This window comes from Telopea speciosissima, chromosome 6, assembly GCF_018873765.1.
Source record: "Telopea speciosissima isolate NSW1024214 ecotype Mountain lineage chromosome 6, Tspe_v1, whole genome shotgun sequence".
Taxonomy (NCBI): domain Eukaryota; kingdom Viridiplantae; phylum Streptophyta; class Magnoliopsida; order Proteales; family Proteaceae; genus Telopea; species Telopea speciosissima.
The window spans coordinates 20,451,711-20,470,749 of NC_057921.1; positions in this window are offsets into that span (position 1 = coordinate 20,451,711).

The following is a 19,039-nucleotide window of genomic DNA, read 5'->3' on the forward strand; positions in this document are numbered from 1 at the left end:
GTGGCTGCCATGTGTCACAAAGCGAGCCACTCCAGAACTAAGGAGAACCAACCGGGGGTCCCACCCGGGCGTGGCTAGCCCCTAGGCGTAGCCTCACCCAGGCACGGCATCATGGACGCAAACTTGATGTATATGGACACCGAGGCCGCTCGTCTATGACCCAATTGTGTCACTACAGACTTATGCCACCACCAGGACTCTAGGCCACCGCTTAGAAGTCACATCACCCAGATGGCTTCAAGCACCCATGACGTTATCACCACATGCGAGTGTCTATCCACCAAGGATCTTGATACTACTAGGACACTCCCTCCCGTGGGGAGATGTCCAATCAGGATAGAGCCCTGCTACCCAGGGCCTCTATCCACTCAATGGCACACTCGCCATCAAACTGGGACTCTCCACACTACCATACACCACTATTAAAGGCAAGGTACACAACCCCTCCAGGGGACATCTAAACTCATATTGAATAATCACTATCCATCTATTTGCTCAGGAGATCTAACTTCGCCATCGGAGAGCCCTAGGCCGGAATCACACCGGTTCTCTCTGTTGACCCCTTAGGCCACATGCAGGTGACGGTACTCACAGGACCGCTCGACGATTTCTTGATGCAACAGAGTGGCGCCATCTATGGGAACAACGCTAGCCATTATATCTCCTAGCTCACTTCCATATTCATTCAATGGCACGAAGGAAGACTACCACCACCAACAACGTGGTGAGGGATGGATCACCACCCTCAGAGTGCTCTTGCCGCAGAGCCAATGACCAGGACCATGTCCCTTTGGAGGAATAGATCCCCCTTAATGACCAGTTTATGGTCGACGAGCCCAACAATGACGAGGCAGACAATGTGGTGGTGGAGGTGATACCTGACCCCAATGCACCAGCAACTGTGGGTCAGATCAACCACCTGCAGCGACAGATCCTTGATGAACAATGACTCTTTCGAGAATACTTGAAATAGCATGCGACGTCTCACCGCCGAAGGACATTGCCGTCGCAAGGGCAGAGCCCACACCTCGACAAGAGCTAAACCCTAGGAGATCATCTCCTAGGGGCGTGGGATCAGAGAGACTTGCACGACGGGCAACCCCTTCTCCACAACGGGGGGAGCCCTCCCAGCGTCCCAGGAGAATAAGAGACCTCTCGCCACGGTAAGAGCGTGGGAGGACACCAACACCCAGGGCGAGGGTGCCTAGCCCACAGAGATCGGTCTGGAGGTCTGTGTTCGACGGATGACTTGAAGAAGGTCACATACCACGACAAAGCCGGACCTACAGAGAGGAAAGCCCCTCACCTTCGTGATAGGGTTCATCACGGCGTGACCATTCACCATCCCGTCAACACTCAAGGAGGGAGGGGACATCCAGGAGAGAGCGTGAACGAGGTCATAGTGAAAGTCCTGCCAGGCGTGAGGGACAGACACAGGACGAGGAGCTCGATCGAAGACTCTATGACCTGGATGAGAAGCTGGAAGGGTTGAAGAAGCAGACCAAAGGCAAGACACATTCTATACTTGGAGAACACCCATTCTCGACAGAGATCATGTCAGCCACGCTACCTTCCAGGTTCCGACTACCCTTAAATCTAGCAACTACAATTAACTTTGTGGAGCTTCCCTTCCCCCTTGTTGAAGATGGAAATCACTTACTTGAAAACATGGAGGCCACAGTTGACCTTCCCACAGAGGAACTACTTCCACATTTCGTTGTTGTTTATGATCTCCTCCGTCACCCTTTCAAGCAATTCGTAGCTGATACATCCAAGATTCACCGAACTAGTCAGCGGCTGCCATGTGTCACAAAGCGACCCGCTCAAAAACCAAGGAGAACCAATCGGGTGTCCCACCTGGGCACGGCCAGCACCCAGGCGCAGTCTCACCCAGGCACGGCCTCACCCAGGTGTGGCCTCCCCCAGGCGCGGCCACACCCAGGAGGGGCATCGTGGATGCAGATGTGATGTACACGAACACCGAGGCCACTCGTCTATGACCCAACCATGTCACTACAGACTTATGCCACCACTAGGACTCTAGGCCACCACTTAGAAGTCAGGTCACCCAGACAGATTCAAGCACCCACGACGTTATCACCACATGCGAGTATCTATCCGCCAAGGATCTTGATACCACTGGGACACTCCCTCCCGTGGGGAGACGGCCAATCAGGATAGAGCCCTGCTACCCAGGGCCTCTATCCGCTCAACGACACACTCGCCATCAAACTGGGACTCTCCACACCGCCATACACCACTATAAAAGGCAAGGTACACAACCCCGCCAGGGGACATCTGAACTCATATTGAATAATCACTATTCATCTATTTGCTCAGGAGATCTAACTTCGCCATCGGAGAGCCCTAGGCTGGAACCATACCGGTTCTCTCTGTTGACCCCTTGGTCCACTTGCAGGTAACGATACTCGCAGGATCGCTCAACGATTTCTTGACGCAACACTTCCTACAATCAACCCCAATATGTCCAAGCTTTAAACAACAATTACAGTCGAGAGGGAGCTTTTCATACACCACTCTCTGGTAAAAACCTTCTCCTTCATAGCTAATCCACACCCTGGAAGGGATCGAGACCCGCAGATTAATTTCAATGCAAACACGTGCGGTCACAGTTCTCGTACAATTCAACATCGCACTATCCACTTTGAGAACCCTCCCGATCATGCTAGCAATAGAGAGAAGGAAATTACCCTGGTAAAAATTGATAGGTAGCCCTGGCATAGAAATCCAGATCGGTGCAAAGGGAGATTCCCAACCCGAGGTAAAATCAGACATCCATTTCATGAATATCAGACTGGGTAAGTTAGGATTTCATTACTCAATTGAATCTATCTATTAGAAGGTGTATAAATTGGGATAAGAGTCCCAAGAGGATCCCAAGGGGATCAAATATCTCCACATGTGATAATGGAAGGAATCCATATCACATGTGATTATACATGGTAATGAAATATACACACAATTGTGGGATACATGGTAAGTGCTACACATGGTAGGTAAATACATGGTAAGTGATACAAAGGGTAAGAGATGAACAAGGTAGGTGATCTACTAAAGGAAGGGACCCAATATAGCACGTCCCAAGAGTGAGAATGGCTATATTGGTCAATATACCCCCTCAAGATGAAGATCCGGTGTGGCGGAGCTTTAGCTTGTCTCTCATGAACTGAAATCGTGCAGTTGGCAATGCTTTGGTCAATACATCTGTGAGTTGATCATGAGTGGAAATGAATTGAACTTGTAGTGCTTTGGCTGCAACTCTCTCTCGAACGAAATGGAAATCAATCTGCACATGTTTGGTGCGTGCATGGAATCCGGGATTTGTTGATAGATATGTAGCACCGATATTGTCGCACCACAAGATCGGTGCAATTGGCTAGGGAATCCCAATTTCCTTGAACAGGGCTTGTAACCAAATTAATTCTGCTGCCACATCAGCTAGGGCCTTATACTCGGCCTCTGTGGAAGAACGGGATACTATCTTTAGTTTTCTTGAATTCCATGAAATAAGTTTAGGAGCCAAAAATATTGCGTAAGCTCCAGTGGATCGCCTATCAATCAGACTGCCTGCCCAGTCCACATCCGTGTAGGCTTGTAGTTGCATGGATGGGGATCTTTAAAAGAGTAGGCCATGAGAAATCGTACCCTTCAGGTATCTTAAAATCCTCTTCACATTACTCCAATCATCAGCCGTGGGTGAGTGCATGAATTGGCAAACGCGATTCACTGCAAAAGACACATCTTGTCGTGTGAGGGTAACATATTTTAGGGCTCCCACAATAGACCTGTAATGACTGGGATCCGAATAAGATACACCCCCTGAGTGTGATGTCTTTGTAGAGGTTGACATGGGTGTAGATATAGGTTTACAATCTTTCATGCCTGCCCAGTCCAGTAAATCAGTGACATACCTTTTCGGGGACAGAACTAGCCCTTCTTGAGTATTATGAGCCTCAATACCCAAAAAATAATGTAATGGGCCCAGGTCTTTGATTGAAAATTCCTGGCCTAGGCTGGCTAGTAGTGCAGAAATATTGGCCTATGAATCCCCAGTTACCAGGATATCATCAACAAAGACTAATACATAGATGACTGACCATCCTTGGCGTGAAATAAACAGTGATGTGTCAGTTTTGGATGCAATAAAGCCCGTTTGGAGAAGGAACCTGGACAGCCGTTAGAATCAGGCCCTAGGTGCCTATTTAAGCCCATATAAAGAGCGATGCAGCCTGCAAACATAGGTCGGATTGTTTTTGTCTTCAAAGCCTGGGGGCTGGGCCATATAAACCTCTTCGGCTAATTCTCCGTGGAGAAAAGCATTTTGGACATCCAATTGGCGTATGGGGCAGCCCTTTGATACTGCCAGTGAGATTATAGTCCGAATAGTAGGTTGTTTTACCACTGGGCTAAAAGTCTCTCCATAGTCCACCCCTTGCTATTGGTGAAAACCCTTGGCCACAAGCCTGATCTTGTATCTCTCAATGGACCCATCGGCCTTCCTTTTAATGCGGAAGACCCACTTACAACCCACCAAATTCTGATTTTTTTAAGGTGGTACTAGACTCCAAGTCCCATTGCGAAGTAAGGCATTGAACTCTTCAGCCATAGTCTGGCGCCACTCAGGTACCTTGACAGCCTGGGAAAAACAAGTTGGTTCAGCCGGGAGGGCTGATGAGGGTTGAGTATGTAGCACTGTTTTGGTAGAGTGCAGGCGCATGGAATGCTGAGATGGTGGTGGTGGTGGTGGAGCCGATGGGGCTGGATCAGAGTAAAAATCAGCCAAGGGACGAGTGCGGCGTGGAGGTGATTGTGGGCTGGGTAATGAACTCGGCTCAACTGATGGAAGCCTTGAGGGTGGTGATGGTGGGCTTTGGTGGAATGGCGGTGTGGTGGGTAATTGGGTCTGAGGTGAAGGTGGTATTGTGGGTGGTACTATGGGTGGAAGGAGTGGTGGTACAGGCCGCGGCAATGGTGTAGCAATATTTGGTGAGACAGCCCAAGGAAGGGTGATTGGGGTAGGCGACACATGAGATGGTGTGGGTGTAGCAAAAGGAAAAATATTTTCAGAGAAGGAAACGTGTCTAAAACCTGTATGCGACCAGTGGTCCTATCAAGACATCTATAAGCCAAGTGAGAGGGACTATAACCTAAAAATACATGTGGAGCGGATCTATAATCAATCTTGTGTGCATTGAACAAACATAATAGAGGGTAACACAGGCACCCAAAAACTCGAAGAAAAGAGTAGTTGGGAACACGATGAAAAAGCAGTTGGTAGGGAGAAATTCCTGAAGAAATATAAGAAGGCATGCGGCTAATTAAGAAAACCGTAGTCTTAAAGGCAAATATCCAATATTCCCTAGGAACCGATGCATCAGCTAGCAGGGACAGTCCAGTGTCAACAATATGCCTATGGCGATGTTCCACTGCACCCTACTACTCATGCGTGTGAAGTGCAGAAAGCCTATGTGAAATTCCCACTGTGACAAAAAACTTTGGTAATGTTCAAAATTCAGCCCCCCAGTCCGTTTGGACAGATTTAATTTTTTGATCAAATTGACGTTCAACAAGCTTTTGAAAATTTATAAATATTCCAAAAACCTCAGACTTGCGAACCATAGGGTAAAACCAAATGAACTTAGAGTAGTCATCAACGAATATAACAAAATAACGATGTTCGACAGGGGAGGGTGTAGGGGAAGGCCCCCAAACATCACTGAAAATGAGTTCTAATGGAAATAAATTGCGTGAAAATGTTTCGCCTAAGGATTGGCGACAAGCCTTTCCCATTTGACAAGCACTACATAAGTTATTCAAAGAGGAATTTAAAGAAGGCAAATTATTATTTTTGACAATGTGCCGAAGAAGTTGTGAATGTGGATGGCCTAAACAGTAGTGCCAGCCATCAAGATTCCGACATGTTAGGTTTGCTGATGGAGAATTGCGCACAGGAATGGTGTATAGACCACCTTTACTTGGACCTAACAGGATTGTGGTTTTGGTTCTCCGATCCTTCACAAAAAAAGAAGAGGGATGAAATTTGAAAAATACATCATTATCAGATGCAAAATGACTAATAGAAAGGAGGGGTTTTGAAATTGTTGGGACATGCAAGACATCAGATAAAATAAAATTTCTAGATGAAGAATGTGATGGAATGAAAGAACTACCAATATTTGAAATAGGAACCATCTTACCATTGCCAACCTGAAGAGAGTCTGTACCAGTATAAGGATCATAAGAGTTCAGGGCATGGAGATCAGGCATCACATGATGAGTGGCGCCTGTGTCTGGGTACCAGGGTAAGGGTTGGTTGGCCGAATAGGTGGGTGTGGGAAGTAGGGGTGGTGCGGGTTGGGTTTAGTAGGTGATGTAGTGAACGGCTGGCGTGGTTTGTGGCTGATATTGGAATTGAGATGGTTGTCGGGTTGGGAAATTAGGTGGTGGTTTGGGTTTGCTGTAGCAATTTTGTGTGTCATGAGTGTCCCGATTGCACTAGTGGCGCCAAAGACGGGTGCCCTGAAAACGTCCACGGCCTCCTCGGCCTCTCCATGGACCACCCCCTCGGCCAGTGGATGTGGAGCAGCTGTCACCTTGTGTAGAGGTCCTCTAGACCTCATTGGCAGAGGGGAAAGCACTAGTATTGCCACCATCAGTGAGAGAAAGCTTTGATAGCTTAGAGCCATGCAAGAACTCATGACTCAAAAGCATGGCATGCAGATCATCATAAGGCAATGTGGTCTTGGTAAGGAGAGAAGAAACAATGTCATTAAAATCCGCTTTCAACCCCCTGAAAATATGGAGATTGAAAGTACTTTGTCTCAAGGGATGGCCAGTAGCACTCAATTCTTCAGATATGGTCTTCGCACGTTGGAGGAAGGCAGAGACTGACTCATCAGGTTTTTGCTCCAACTCTTGCAAAGCCATAGTCAAAGACATTTTTCAGCTCTCTGAGGGGGAAGAAAAGGCTGTATGCAAGGTGTCCCAGATATCCTTACTGGTTCATTTCCCAAGGATTAAAGGGAATGCCTCCTCAGAGAGGGAGGACAATAGCAAACTGCAGAGTAGTGAGTCTTGGCGCCGCCATGTGGTTGCAGCAGTTGGGTCAGTTGGACATGGAGTTGTTCCATCAAGATGGCCAAATAATCCCTGGCCATCAAGAAACGGTTCTACCTGGGTTTGCCAGAAGAGGTAGTTCTTAGAGGTAAGCTTCACGGATAGGTAGTGATGGGCATGGTGAAGGGAAGGAGTGCCAGATGGAAGCGTGGTAAGGTCACTGCTGCTGTCCATGATTGTTTCATTGGAAGCTGCAGAATCGTTTGGTCCAGCCATGGAGAAAGTGAGAACGAAAAAGAAAAAGAAAAGGAGAAGGTGGTGCTCATTAGAGCAATTTGGCTCTGGATACCATATCAAACTGGGTAAGTTAGGATTTCATTACTCAATTGAATCTATCTATTACAAGGTGTATAAATAGAGATAAGAATCCTAAGAGGATCCCAAGGGGATCAAATATCTCCACATGTGATAATGGAAGGAATCCATATCACATGTGATTATACATGGTAATGAAATATACACACAATCGTGGGATACATGGTAAGTGCTACACATGGTAGGTAAATACATGGTAAGTGATATAAAGGGTAAGAGATGAACAAGGTAGGTGATCTACTAAAGGAAGGGACCCAATATAGCACGTTCCAAGAGTGAGAACGGCTATATTGGTCAATAATGAAACACATCAGAAATCCCTTAACATGAATTTGTTCTTTCATCCACACCTTTATGTAATCAAAGCGGTTTAAGAATCAAAGCAAAACGTGCCACTGATCTAAAGAAGAGATTACCACATCTCCCTGAATGAATAACGTCTTCAGTTTCACCCAAAAAAAAAATTATATTCACCCAAAAAAAAATGTCTTCAGAAGATGGGATTTGATATCAGAGTGAAGGCTGTCCATAACTGCACTTCCCTATCAACGTGGACCGAAAGGAAACTTTAAACTTCTGCACTTTGTCCCATGTGAAGAAGACCGCTGGATCTCCAAAATAAAGAGAGGGCTTTTTGAGTTCCACTTCAACAGGGGGTAGAGACTGATCGAGAAACCATATAGCATATAAGAGAGGAAGGCCGTAACCCACAGCCAGAGCCAGAGGTGGCTCAGAAGGATGCTCCTCCCTTGGAGGAGGAGGAACAGACATGAAAACCTAGGCCGCAAGAAAATATGTAATTGTGCACCTGACCTAAACCATGATGATCCAAAAAAACTAGGCTGATATCGATCTTAGTTGATAGATAGGATGGAACATAAAGGTTTCAAATTTCTAAGAAGGTTTAAGTTGAGAAGATGGAAGAGGTTTCAAGGTCGATGAAGGCTTCAATTATCAAGTTAGGGTTTCAAGAACGAAGAGCAAAGAAGGTTTCAAGGTCGAAGATGGATTCTGGGTGATGAAGAATTCAGGTTTCAACACATAACCTTGAAACATGTTCTTAGTTGTAGAAGGATTCTGGTTTCAGGTTTAGGGTTTCAAGGTCGATGAAGGCCTCAGGAATCAAGTTAGGGTTTCAAGAATGAAGGGCGTGGGCTTCAAGACTGATGGATAAAGAAGGATTCATGGGCAAAGAAGGATTCTACTTTGCTTGAATTAACTTGCATACCTTCCTTCTCCAAATCTCTAAATTCCTCTCACAAGAACTAGAAACCCAGAACTAGAAGGCTTGAAACAATAACTACACCTAGAGATTGAAGAGTTTACAACCAAAATTGAAGAACAATCCTTGAATTAAAATTGCATAAAAGAAATTACAACCGTTGACATAAAAATTCAGAAAAGCAAAGCTAGAAAACTAGAAGCTAAAAATAAGAAAAAGACTAAAAATTTCGATAGCAATGAACACTCTACACAGCCCCAACCCCTTATGTATTTATAGGGAAAGGAGAAGGAAGAGAGGGGAAGAGAGAGAGAAGGAAGGAGATCTCCACGATTTTGAGTGGGCCCCACCTTCCTTTTACATCAAAGCTTAGTTGCTAAGAAAAAGAAAAAAAAATGGAAAGTAGCAAATACAAGTTCTTAGCTCAATACACCTGTTATTTTCTAAAAAGAGAGCTTTCCAATTTGATTCTTGTGTTTCCTTTTTCTTGCAGGTGTCTTCTCCAAGTAATGTGAACAAGGCTATCTCCAATCTTTGGCTTTTCAACTTTCCAAGGATGAGAGAATATTTCTCACAAGATATCTATCACTAGTCAAATTCCCATATGCCCTTGAAAATTTGGTGGAGAGAGAGAGAGAGAGAGTGTGTGATGACTGAGATTCCTTTCTTCAAGAATTAATTAAATTCTCATTCTATCCTTTAAAAAAAACGTGAAGCATGGGGTGCTTGTATAGGCCTCACTGTTGTGTTCCTTGTGAAGAATGACCCAAACTAGACCTAAATTTCCTCCAATTTGGAATTCGGGAGCCCAAGATAGCTCAAGTTGAAGTTGGACTACTCCAGAGCCTTCCAAATGAAATCTTTTGGCTAACAGAAAAGTCAATTCTGGATTTATCGCGATATAGGCACGTATACGGAACTTCCGCGCCATGGCACCATTCTAGGTTGTTAGATCTGCCTCTAAGAATCGGACTGGATATCAGCCTTTAGATCGGCGACTACTTGAATTTTAAGATAACTTTTCATAATTACAATATGGCCCCTCGAATCTGAACTTCCGCTTTACGTTGTCCCTGGCCAATTTTTGATAATTATGAATAAACCCCTATCATAAAAAATGAAAACAGTGGCATGCCATTTTCACGTGTCATTACGGAAATGGCCATAACTTCTTCGTTTTAACTCGGAATCAAGTGCCGTTTGAATCGTTGCGAAGCTGACTCGACGGGCTACGCATCCATACTATTAACACCTCAAAATTATGCTAAGGGGCCCATTATACTCACGTTCAAATTTGATTGATTGGCGTGATTCTTTCAATGCTCAATCCAAACTTAATGCATGCTTTATGACCCTAAGAATTCACACATAAATGTGCTCATCACATTCCCCATGCTTAGACTTTGCTTGTCCTCAAGTAAACAAAACAAAAACTATTCTAAAATACAAAAGTCCTAACTCACTTTCGTAGGAATCACGGTTGCAATTAGCATGTGCAACAAGCCTTTAAACCCCTAAGTTACCCTTAGTGGACAAGTTTTGTCTCGTGGGTGTTTGCAGTGAATGTACACCCAAAATTCAGTAAGTCAAAAAAAAATATGCAAATTTTAATTATAGCATAAGTAGGATAGGGCACACAATCTCTAAAAATGCTCAACTAAAGATCAAGGAGCCAAAGATTCCCCCCCACTTGAATGTTATTACCCCATATCAATTCAAGCAACAAGCATGTATCAAGATTAAGAGATCTCCTCATGTCTTTTGAACACTACTTACCTTCAGGTAAACTACTAATAGCATCGATGGAACCAAAGACTCAGGCTTTGAGCATTTTGACCATACTTTTTTTTCAGGCATTAAGACAATAACTTTTATTTCTCTTCAAACAGTGAACTCTATTTCTACTCTACTACTGTTCCCTGAATGACATGGTGGAGCATACACCAGACACCCAAGTACTTTGTAGCTTCACTTTTTGTATATATCTATAAAGACATTGAGATATTGATGCTAGGTTTTTTTGTTTTTTTGAGTTTCCTTCCAAGGAATTTTGAACAAGTCACCCTGCTTCCTAAGGCACCAGTGCCCTGTCTAGTTCTAAGGAATTCCACTTTCCTTTCTTCTTTTTTTTTTCTTTCATGCCTTGCCACAAATAAATTGGTCATAGCTTCTAGCCAAAAGATCAAAGGGTCCATAAAACACAAAGAGGAATCTAGCCATCAAATGAAATGGTGCTCATATTTTCCAACTCAGTCCCCATCATCGGATACGCACTAATTACCGTCCTCAAAAAGGGATTTTTTTTATTATTTTATATGCTAGGGCACCTAATTCCCTCTTTCTCTCATTTCGCAATTAAAGAAACGTATGTGCAAAACCAAAACTACAACCACAATCAAAATTCACCAATTAAGTTCACACATACCCCACACTTAATTCATGCAGTGTCCTCAATGCATACAGAAAATAAAGAATAAGGACATGGGAGGGTAAACATACCAGGAGATCAATCATCAAGGTAAAGAGGCTTATGGAGATCCATGACCTCTTCCACAACTGGAATGGACATCTCAATGTATGGCTTCAAACATTGGCCATTCACTTTATAAGTAGCGTTTGTACTTGGATTGATGACATCAATAGCCCCATGAGAATAAACAGTTTGAACAATATAAGGGTCATCCCATCTAGAGCACAACTTACCTGGAAAGATGTGCAAACGAGAGTTTGTACAGCAACACTTTCTGACCTACCTCGAAAGATTTTCTCAAAATATGCCTGTCATGGAAGGCCTTGGTCTTCGCCTTGTATATCTGGGCATTCTCATATGCATCATTTCTCAGTTCTTCCAACTCAGATAGTTGGAGTTTCCTATGGGCACCCATAGTAGGTAGATCAAAGTTAAACTTTTTAATAGCCCAAAAGGCTTTGTGCTCTAGTTCAACAGGTAAGTGACACGCCTTTCTGTACACCAGACAGTATGGAGATTAACCAAGGTCGATCTTAAAGGCGGTCCTATGGGCCCATAAGGCATCTACCAAACAATTAAACCAATCCTTGTGGTTCAGGTTGATGGTTTTCTTAAGAATTTGCTTTATTTATCGATTTGAAACCCAACCTAGCAACTGGTTTGAGGATGGTAGGACATGGCAACATGTGAATGACATCATACTTTCTCATGAGGCTCAAAGGGATGGTTGCAAAAATGCTTGCCCTGATCACTAATGATAGCATGGGGAGCACCAAAACAGGAGAAAATATTCTCCTATAGAATTTTTATAACCATCTTGTGGTCATTGGTCCTGCAAGCAATTGCTTCAATCCACTTGGACACATAGTCCATAGCAAGTAAAATGTATAGGTTACCAAAAGAATTAGGGAAATGTCCCATGAAATCTATACCCCATACATCAAACACCTCAACCACTAGAATTGGATTGAGGGGCATCATATTCCTCCTAGAGAGACGCCCTAAAGATTGACATGAAGAACACACCTTGTAATAAGTAAAAGCATCTTTAAAAAGATTAGACCAATAAAATCCGCACTGTAAAACCTTGACCGCTGTCTTATTGGGCCCAAAATGGCCTCCATAAGCCTGATCATGGAAAAAAGATAAGATTAAATATTGCTCATGATCAGGAACACACCTGCAGATGACTTGATCTGAATAGGTCTTAAAAAGATAATAATCGTCCCAAAAGAAATATTTAACTTGAGAAAAAAAATGATTCTTATATTGGGTGGACCAATGTGCAGGTGTCACACCCATAACCAGATACTTAACAATGTCAGTGAACCAAGGTTCACTAGACACTGCCATCAGATACTCATCAGGAAAGTTCTCGTTTACTAGAGAATCATTAGTCAAGGAATTTGGCAGCCGGGATAGATGGTCTGCAACCAAATTTTCACTACCCTTCTAATCCCTAATTTCAAGATCAAATTCTTACAACAAGAGGACCCACCTATTGAGGTGAGCCTTGGCATCTTTCTTCTACGCAAGATATTTGATAGCTACATGGTCAGTGTCCATAATCACATGTGAGCCTATCAAGTAGGGCATGAGCTTCTCTAATGCAAATACAACAGCTAAAAATTCTTTCTCAATAGTGGTATAAGTATGCTCGCATCATCTAGAATCCTACTTGTATAATAAATGACACGGGGCAGTTTATTGATTCTCTATCCAAGAACAACCCCTATAGCAAAACCAGAGGCATCACATATAAGCTCGAATGACACTATCCATTTTGGAGCTTGAATAATGGGTGCTGAGGTCAACTCTATTTTTAATTGCTCAAAGCTCTTATGACACTCAGGAGAGAAATCAAAGGGGCGTCTTTTGCCAATAGTGTAGTTAGAGATCTAGCTATCTAGCTAAAGTCTTTGATGAATCTTCTATAAAAGCTAGCATGACCTAGAAAAGATATAATATTCTTCACACTCTTGGGTAGTGGTAAATTGACAATAAGGTCCACCTTAGATCTATCAACCTTAATTCCATCATTGGAAATAATGTGAGCAAGAACTATGCCTTGCTTCACCATGAAGTGGCACTTCTCCCAATTCAAGACCAAGTTCTTTTCTATGTATCTCCTGACAACCAAAAGAAGATGGTGCATGCAATTAGAAAAAGTAGAGCCATGAATAGAAAAATCATCCATAAACATCTCTAGTAAATGCTCTACCAATTACAAAACCCAACAGGCATACGCCGGAAAGCAAAAGTTCCATAAGGGCATGTAAATGTGGTCTTATGTTGGTCCTCCAAAGCAATAGGGATTTGGTTATAGACAGCATATCCATCAAGAAAATAATAATACTCATGGCCAGCTAGTCTCTCTAATATTTTATCAATGAAAGGTAAGGGGAAGTGGTCCTTCCATGTTGTCGCATTCAACGTCCTATAGTCAATGCACACTCTCTATCCCATTTCGATACGGGTTAGAATTAATTCATTATTTGCATTCTCAACTACAGTGACTCCTCCTTTCTTAGGCACAACCTACACAGGACTCACCCATTGGCTATCAGAAATGGGATAAATGATGTCATGATCCAAGCACTTTTGGATCTCCTTCTTAATTGCCTGTTTCATCATAGGATTAGCCCTTCTTTGGGGTTCCCTAGAAGGATTGGAACTCTCCATTAGATGAGTATGATGCTGAATAATGGAGGGACTAATACTTTTGATGTATAATATGATCCAACCTATGGCTTCCTTATGTTGTTTTAGAAGCTTGATTAACTCTTCTTTTTTATTAGACGTCAGATTAGAAGCAATAATGATAGGAAGACTTTGATCTTGTCCTAAGAAGGCATATTTTAGGTTGGAGGGCAATGCTTTCAACTCTAATGTTGGGGCTCAATAATGGAGGGTTTAAAAATGGAGGTGCATAGGGGTCCAAGGGGCTCTAATGGTGGTTAGATGCTTTAGACCTCGAATAAGGTGGTATCATTAACACCTTCCAATTCCTTCCTATACTCCTAAAATTTCGAATAAGAATCAATCTCAAAGAAAGTCTCAACATCATTGGGGATTCCCTGAAGCATATGCACCTCTTCATTTATTTTGGGCTACTTACCCAACCTAAACACATTAAAGTCCATAGAAGTGTTGTCAAAAGATAATTTCATGAGACCATTCCTATAATTGATTAAAGCATTACTCCGGTAGCAAGGAATGGTCTACCCAAAATGATAGGGATTTGATCCTTGAAGTTTACAGTAAGTTGGGTATCTAGTACAATGAAATCCATAGGGAATACAAATTCCCCAACCTTAAGCAAGACATCCTCAACCATCCCCTTAGGAGTTTTTTCTGATCCATCTGCAAGCTGAAGGGTGATTCTAGTGGGTTTCAGCTCTCCCAATCCCAATTGTTGGTAGACATGAAAAGGCAGTAGGTTCACTCTTACACCATGGTCCAATAAAGCATGATCAATAGTGGTGTTGCCTATAGTGCAAGATATAGTGGGGTTTCTAGGATCTTTATGCTTGGCTACTACTAGCTGTGCGATGAGAGAACTAATGTGAGCAGCCAAGAATGTCTTTTTGGGCACATTGGTGGTTTGCTTTTGGGTACATAAGTTTTTGAGGACTTTAGCATAAGTGGGGACCTGGGCTATAACATCCAACAAAGGGATGTTCACCTGAACCTGTTTAAAAACATCAAGAATTTTCTCCACAGAAGGAGATTTTTGCCTAACCAACCTATTTGGGAATGGGGCAGATGGGGTATACACTCTTTTTGGGTGGTCCTTTTCACCTTCTCAAAAGAATCATCTTTGGTTTCCTCAACCACATCATCTTGAATTTCTTCAGGTTCATCAGACGAACCTGGAACAGAAGGCACTATAACAGCCTCATCAATGGGGGGAGAGTCAACATGAATGTCAGATGATAAAGACTGAGAGGTACTAACCCGTTGATACTCACAGTCACTGTATAAAGCATACACTACATTAATCTGCCTGGAGGGCCCTAGAAGTTGTTGACCTTGTGCAACATTGAGCTGTAGAGCTTGGGTTCCTTGCTGAATCAGAGCCTAATGTCTAGGATTCGGCTCAGGTTGGCTAGGCAATTTTCCTTTTTCCTTGTCATGCATAATTGTAACAAGCTGGGTGAGTTGTTTTACCATATTGTTATGGTTTGTTATGAGAAGGGTCATACTTTTCTCAAGCTCACTTATTTTTGGTGCTTCTCCAACATTGGTAAACCCAGGGGGTTGCTGATAAAGTACAAGAAGAGGTGGCCTAGCAAAATTCATTGGATGTCCTAAATGTGGATGAGGGGGAAGGGAATGAGGAGACAGACTTGGGTTTTGTGGTGCAAAATTAGGCCTTTGGGGACCAAGTTGGCCTTGATGGTGAAAGTTAGATGGGCCTGCTTAGTTCCTTTGATTCTAGGAGAAATTAGGGTGATTTCTCCATCCTGGATTGTAAGTGTTGCTATATAGATTATTATGGTAAAGAGCACTTACATTTTCAGTGTTGGATTTATCCGCAAAGGTGTTGGCACTTTCCTGTATAAGATGACCAGTTGTATGACACCAACTGCACATGGAGACATGTCTAACTTGGTTAATTGGTATAGGCTCTTTAGGAACTATGGATTCAAACCTTTTGACGAGGCTATCTAGTTTGGCTTCTTTGGCTGGTACACCCTCAAGGAGGTAACCCTTAGTGGTCCTTTTAGCCTCTTGAGTGGATTCCCACTCCCTAATCTTATCAGCCAAGTTGGTCAAAAATGTCCAAGCCTCATTCTCATCAGTAAAAGAGGTAAATCCGGTAATCCGGTAGGACACATAGACTCTAAAAGTTGTTTGGTCTGAAAGTTAATTCCCTCATCAAATGATTTGGCAAATTTGCCACAAGTCAATACTGTGGTGAGGGCATTCTAACAGGAGATCCTTGAATCTTTCCATGAATCTAGAGAAGGACTCATGTGGTTTCTGCCTAAATTCAAGTATGTCACTCTTGAGTTTATTGATTTTGTGAAGAGGGAAAAACTTTCTCCAGAAGACAATTGTAAACTGATCATGGTATGTCAAGAGATGTCAGCCATTAATGAGAGATCGACTCGTGTATCATGGACAAGCTGAAGTTGCATAGGGTAAGCGCGAGTTGACTAGATTCATAAGGAGTGAAGTTTAGGAGAACACCAAACCTCAAAGGAAGCATGCGCGAGGCCAGTCCTCATGCCATAACAAGGGGTCACTAAACTAGCCCCCTTATGAGGGCAACCTGACCTAGAACCTGGACTGTCCCATAGTGGGAGGGGATGACCTAAGCACTGCACTCTGTTAACGCAAATCCTTCCATGAACTACCACGGCCCAAGATTATCGCCCATATAGCGCCTAATAAGGCGTAAGGGGATCAAGGGATCAATGTGATCCCTCACTCCATGCTTGGAGCTCTACTTTCCTATTAGGGCACGATTCTGCCCACCATCACCTATAAATAACAGGGCAAACACCTTCCACGCTTTTCTGATTTCAATTATTCTTATCTATTGCTAGGAGATCTAACTTAGGCATCGGAGTGGAGACACTGGCACAGCCCGACCCTCTCTTGCTAACTTTGTATTACAAGAATAGGTCCTTTTGGCACAGTTCTTGATGCAACAGATTGGCACCATCTGTGGGAACGATGATTGTAAGGCTTTCAAAGTTCTACAAGCCAATAAAAAATAATGGCCGGCGAATAGAATGTTGTTCCCGAGGTTCCCCAGCTTGTAGAGAATCCAGTAGCCCATCGGACAACGAACAACACTGGTGGGGGAGGATAGGCAGGGAAGCAAACTGCACGCTAGACAGTAGTAGCAACGATCGGATCCCAGACACAGGCTGCAGCTGGGTCCCAGCCACTGGCAGCGATAACAGTGGGGACGCAAGGCCCCGGCCATCACTCACAATGGTAGTTGGACCAAGCATAGTCCCAAAAGGAGTTCAGACCACCCAGGGCATGGGAGCTCTACCGCCCCCACCTCCACTACTGGAGAGGTTTATCCCAGTAAGCATGAACCCAGATGCACCGACCTTAGTGGGCTAGATCCACGACTTGCATCAGCAGGTTCTTCAACAGAACGACTTCCTCAACAAAGTAGTCGAGAATTATAAGCAGTAAGGATAGCAAATCCTACACCTATTATTACGTGGGTCCCACCCCCGCTACCAGTTCTCCCGAGGCCAGCACGAGAAGATGAGAGAGCTCCAAGAGTGGAAGAAGTACATAGGTCCAGAAGCCAGGCCGGGTCATCTCACCCCTCCTGAAGGAACATTCCCCCTCTAGGGATCATTCGCACTGGAGACCTGCATGCTCGGGTCAACCCTTCTAGCGTACTGGAGCCATCAGTCTCAATGCCCCAAGAGACATATGGCAGAACAGAGCAATGCCATACCAAGAATTCATACGCGTGCAATGCATGGATCAGTCTCCAAAGGTCGGTCAGGCAAGAAAACCGACAAGAAGTAAATGGGCGCAATGGATGAGTCGAGCGGATAGTAAATTAGGTCATGGAAAGCATGCTTTGCCGTAATCTCAGAGAGATCAACACCAAGTTGGAAGCCTAGGAAAAGGGGGGCACCCCCGAAGAGAATTTCAGCCTGGCCAACACCCCTTCAAGACAGAGATCATGAGCGCCGAGCTCCCCCAAGGTTTCAAACCACTTTTCTTTGAGGCTTATGACAGGAAGACCGACCCCAACAACCATATTAGTTACTTCAACGTGATGATGATGGTATACAGTAGGTCTGGCATCCTATCATGTCGCTCTTTTAGAACCTCCCTGAAGGGACCAGCAGCACTCTAATTCGCCAAGCTAAAGCCTAACTCCATAAGAAGTTTCACAGAGCTGGCCAGAGCAATCGTGAGCTGCTTCCAAAGCAGTGTCAAGCAAAAGAAGATGGCCGCGAACTTGTTAGCAGTGAAGCATGGGCCCAATGAGTCCATACGAGACTATATCACTCACTTTAATGGAGAAGCCCTAGAGATCAAGGACCTAGATGATGGCATGTCCTTCAATTCCCTGCACAACAGGGAAACCAACCATGACCTGGTGAAATCACTTGCCCTCAAATCGGTCACAACCATGTCCCAACTGCTTGATCAGTGCTATCATTACGCCAATATGTTTGACATCATGAAGGCACGAAGAACAGCTGACCCCAAAGAGGCAAAGAAAAAGAGGACGAGGAGAAAGAAGAAAAGAAATATACCAAGAAGTCGAGGCTGGATCGGTACTCAGATCGAGATCAGAGCCTAAACTACACGCCCTTGAATACCACCAGGACTAAGATCCTAATGGAGGTCTATGATCGGGGCCTGCTGTAGTGGCCCAGACCAATGTTCTCGAAGCCCGAAGAAAGTAATAAGAAGAAATATTATAAGTTCCATGGAGACGTCGATCACGACACTGAAGGCTATTGGCGGCTGAAGAGAGAGATCGAGGATGTGATCCAGAAGGGGCACCTACGGTGATATGTCTAGGAGGATAGAAAAGATAATCCCCGAGGCCAAGATGGTACGGAGGGCAACCCTAAGAGGGATGACCGACCCTGAGGAAGAGATGAGCAAAATCGTCGGGACGATCAGTAAGATGATCAAAGAGATAATCAAGAAACCGACATCGAGGCCAACACCTCCAATGCCTCAACTATCCTCACCATTCTGGGAGGCCTGGGAAAGGAGCCATCCGAAAAGGCAAAATCCAAAGCACGGTCCATGGCAATAACATAAGTACCTAAAAAGATAGCACGAACCGAGCCAACAATTTCCTTCTTAGATGAAGACCTTGAAGGGCTAAGCTGGCCACACGACGATGCTGTCGTGGTTCAGGTAGTTATAGCCAACAGACCGCT